Below are 4809 nucleotides of genomic sequence, written 5' to 3'. Positions count from 1 at the left end.
TTCCTTGATTGTGTAGGCAGTTGTTGATATTGTGGAAATTGTTGAGGTTGTTGACTGCCAACTTGGAGGTGCGGTTGCATGGGAGGATTTCCAGATGGTCCTCCTTGTTGTGGTCCTTTTGCCCAAGAGAAATTTGGATGTCTAGCCCACCCTGGGTTGTATGTGTTCGAGTAAGGATCATTCCCAGATTTTTGAAAAGTGTTCATAGCATGAACTTGTTCAGAGAGAAGTTCTGGGAATGCTGCACCAGATGGACAAGACTGCATAGGATGGGCAGGACTGGAACATGTGGCATATGCCTCGACTTGAGCTGTTTGTGGTGGTCCATTATTCAATACCAGAGCATCAACTTTCTTTGTCAGGTTATCAAGCTTGGCACTTAGCTCTGGTATGACTCCTATCTCATATATACCACCTCTCTTTTGTTGTTGGGGACTTCTATCACCTCTATTTGAATAATCCCATTGCTGGGAATTTTCGCACAAAGTTTCAAAGAAGTTCCACGCTTCGACATCACTTTTGGTCATGAATGACCCTCCACTGGTGGCATCAACCATGCGACGGTTCTGTGGTGTCAGACCGTCATAGAAGTATTGAACTTGTTGCCACTTCTCAAAACCATGGTGAGGACATTTAAGAAGCAAGTCCTTCCATCTTTCCCAACATTCATGAAAGTGCTCGCCCTCTTTTTGTGTGAAGTTAGTGATTTCTCTACGGAGGGCATTGGTTTTGTGAACGGGGAAGAACTTGTTTAAGAACTTCTTAGACAGTTGGTCCCATGTAGTGATAGATCCAACTTCTAGAGAATTCAACCATGCTTTCGCCTTATCCTTCAAAGAAAAAGGAAACAGGCGTAGGCGGATCGAATCGTCTGAGAAGTTTTGGAACTTAAAGGTGGAGCAAATGTTTAAGAATTCTTCACATGATGATATGGGTCCTCCTTGTCCAATCCATAAAAGGATGGCAACAATTGTATGACTCTAGGTTTAAGTTCAAAGTGTGCTGCCGTAGTGGTTGGCAACACTATGCATGAAGGCGCATTAAATTGGACAGGAGCTGAATAATCTTTGAGAGCTTTAACTTCAGTCTCATTCGCCATTTCAACAGAATTATTTCTCAATCTTTCACGAATTGTTCTTTCAATCTCAGGATCAAACGGTGCTAGTTCTAAATCCAGAGATCTACGTCCTAGCATAAACTGTGAGATTCTAAAACAAGTTAAAATTATGTAAATGAGAATGGGAAGAAAGAACCCAGAAAAGGAGATGATTGATGTCTGAAGAAGAGCTCCTCCTTTTGAAGACAATGTTATTTAGCAGCTTCCTTCCTTAATTCCTATAAACAAAAAGAAAACAAAAATAAATTAAATTTACTAAAATAATGCTAGAAAAAATCCTAAGCAACGGTTAATTTCTAAAAAAAAAAAAAAAAAAAAGTTTGTAATCTTAGAAAATAAAAGCTAAGTTAGTTTCTAAAAAGGGAAAATTTCTAAAAAAAAAAAAAAAGAATAAAATAAAATAAAATAAAATAAAAAAATTAGGAAATTAGAAAATAAGAGAGAAACTTCCTATAAAATAAAAAAAATAAATAAATAAATAAAACCTAAAGACCCCTTAAAAAAATAATAAAACCTAAACTAGAAAAGAGAAAGTTACTTGAAAGAAGAATCAAAATCTAGAATTAGAAAATAGGAAATTTCTAAAAATAAATAAAATAGCCTGGAAATAGAAACTTTCTAAAAAAAAATAAAACCTTAATTCTAAAAATAGAAATTAGAAAAAAAATAGAAAAATTGGAAAGAGATTACCAAAGTAGTAGTTTATGTCAGGTCCCTACAAAACAGGAAATAGGTTAGTTTCTAAAAAAAAATTTTAACCTAAAGTTAGTCAAAAAACCTAAGACTATGAATTATGATAAGAGAGAATCCTAAATCCAATTGGACCGTCCCCGGCAACGGCGCCAAAAACTTGATGTTTTATTTAAACCAACATGATTTAAATGATTTTTAAACTCGCAAGTATACGAATCAGATGTAGATACGGTACGTATTACGAGATCGTTCCCACGAGGACTGGTCGTCACAATTCAAATCTATGATTCTCCTTAACTAATCCAACAAATAATGGAATGAATTACTAAACACAATTTTATGAAAAATGATTAATTAAGAACAGGGAAGAAAATTCAATCAGAGAGAGAGCACTAGGACTTTCGAATCCACCCCTAATTATCCTAACCCTTGTTTTGTCTGTTGATTCACCTTGATCTAGATTGATACCACTTAAATAGAGAAAGCACAATCTGTGTCCTTAATCGGGCATACAGACTGTCTAATTCCTTTAAGCAATGCCATGAATGATATATCCCATATCCTTGGTCGGGTACATGGAATGTACATTCATTAAAGCACCCTGTTTCTTCCTCTATAGGAAACCGGTTCTTGCTCAGACACAAGCACCTATAATAAGCATCCAAACAACATCCATATATATACTTTGGTCAAGTTCATAGATGGAGAAGTATAGAATTTAAACCCATAAAGCCCACTTAGAGAAAGAAACAAATTAATTAATATTCAAAGTAAATCAACCAATACAAGAGCTAATCAAATTAGGGGCTTCATCTCAGCCCTAGCTGAGAGATTAGTGACCCATAAAATCCATAAAAAAATATTAAATAAAATTCATAAAAAAAACGACAAACCAAACAATCTCTCTCTCTTTTCTTTCTTCTCTTTCTTCTCTTTCTTCTCTCCCTTGCTTCAGATCTGGAATCCCCTGGTTCTGAATGCCTTTCCCGTCTATAGCTGCTGGATGGCTGGGGTCGGTGGCAGAGTCGTAGAAGGACTCGAAGTGTAATTTTTCGCAGCCGTGATCGGTGGGCCCCACAGAGGTATTTTCTGGAAAATCCACCCCGTCCATTGGATTCAGGACGAAATTTCAGTCAGGAATGGGTGGTTTTGAATGTCCATTGACACGGCCCAGAGAAGAAAATACAAAAAGATCAGTTTTGAACGTCGCCGAGTAGCCCTTTTATGGCCTCTGTATCACGCACGTGTGCACGCATGAGAGAAGAATATCAGCATGATTTTGAAGCTCTCGAACCACTCTACGAGATGGACGGCTCGGATCGGCCGTACGGTTAACGGGTGGGGTCCACAAACAGCCGCAAAAACAGACAGCGACCGTCCGTTACGCGGACGCGAAACCCGTTGCTGTTGTGATGGTGGGGTCCACATACTTGGTATTCTAGAAATCCACTCCGTTCATTGGATGGAGAGTGAAAAAACGGTTGGGAATGCTCAATTTTGAGTTATTTTTGTGGTGGCCCACAGAGTTTTGAACTCACCGTCCGTTTTACCATTGAACGGTTGAAAAACTAGTATTCATTATACTTTCCATTTCCGTCACCTTGGCGTGGATTGTGGCTGCCCCAGGAAGCGGATGGATGGTTTGGATTGTCCATTTGGACAATAGGTGGGACCCACAACCGATGACCGCAGGTCGTGTTTGCGGACGCTGGAACGGCGGGCGAGAGAGAGAGACGGGTCAGCGCTTTCGCTGACCGTCCCAGCGGTGCGGTGCGCAGCCGGCGCACGTGTGCTTTACGCACACACTCATGCATGTGGGGCCCAATGTAATGTTTGTGGGAAATCTGCACCGTCCATCCTTTCCTTCATATAATTCCAACCGCCAAAACCAAGTTTGAGGCAGTTCCAAATATCAGGTGGGCCCCAAAGTGAAGATTAATGGGCTGATCTATCCATTGGACCACTTCCCGAGATCCTCAATGGCTGAAATTTAATATGTACGGTTAATTTACGGCCCTCATCTCATGTATGAAGTTTCGAACTGATCGGATAGCGGGAACCATGTGATCTTGCATTCTGGACCCTTTTCGGGCCCCTTTGGCTTGCTTTCCTCAGATCCCAGGCGTGTAAAATCTTCATTATTGGTTCTCTAGAGTCCATCCCGTGCTCTGGAGACTTTGGATCATGAAATCCATGCCTTTAACATCAATTTTCAATTAACGCTCCTGACTCCATCCTGTAACAAAAATACAATTAAAATACTCCATTAAGCATTATCATATACGTAAAATCTGGTAATTACTGGGGTCTGATATGCAATATTTGACCCTGATCACCTTCGCTAGAAGTTTTCATTGGGGGTCATCATGGTTTGTTTCATTCATTTACGACTATTCGAGGAAAGTTTGAGTTTACTTCATGAAACGTAAATTCGAAGTTTTTACCATTTTCAAACAATGAAAGACAATAGTGGAAAAACAGTCAGGGTGAAAATTAAGGTTTTAAGGACTGACAATGGTGGAGAATTTACTTCCACTGAATTTAATGAATATTGCAAAGATAAGGGGATCATTAGGCACAATAAAGTACGCCACACGTCCGTACAAAAAGGTGTGGCTGAGCGAATAAATCAAACTCTCTTGGAGAGGGCAATATGCATATTAAGTAATGTTGCGTTGGGTAAAGGACCTATAAATAGAGATTGTTAACACGGTTTGCTATTTGGTGAACTAGTCCCAGTCTACGACAATTGAATATAAAATCTCAGAGGAAGTATGGAGTGGTCATAAGCTGGACTACTCAGAATTACGCATATTTGGTTGTGACGCTTACTCTCATGTACCGTCAGTTGAGAGAGATAAGCTAGACTATAGAGCAAATAAGTACATTTTTGTTGGTTATAGTGTAGGTGTGAAAGGTTACGAGTTATTCGACAATGTCACATATAAGGTCATCACTAGCCGTGATGTCAGATTCGATGAAATTTCCTATTCTGCAAG

At 39.3% G+C, this 4809-nt stretch overlaps 1 non-coding gene across 1 annotated transcript; it reads left to right on the top strand.

Moving 5' to 3' along the window:
• The first annotated feature begins 615 nt into the window (after positions 1 to 615).
• LOC131229946 (small nucleolar RNA R71) lies at positions 616 to 722 on the top strand. The gene has a single exon (XR_009163681.1). It is a non-coding gene; the product is annotated as a small nucleolar RNA R71 (small nucleolar RNA).
• Positions 723 to 4809: the final 4087 nt, after the last annotated feature.

The sequence above is a fragment of the Magnolia sinica genome, chromosome 16, assembly GCF_029962835.1.
Source record: "Magnolia sinica isolate HGM2019 chromosome 16, MsV1, whole genome shotgun sequence".
NCBI lineage: Eukaryota > Viridiplantae > Streptophyta > Magnoliopsida > Magnoliales > Magnoliaceae > Magnolia > Magnolia sinica.
This window is presented reverse-complemented; position numbering and strand designations above follow the sequence as displayed.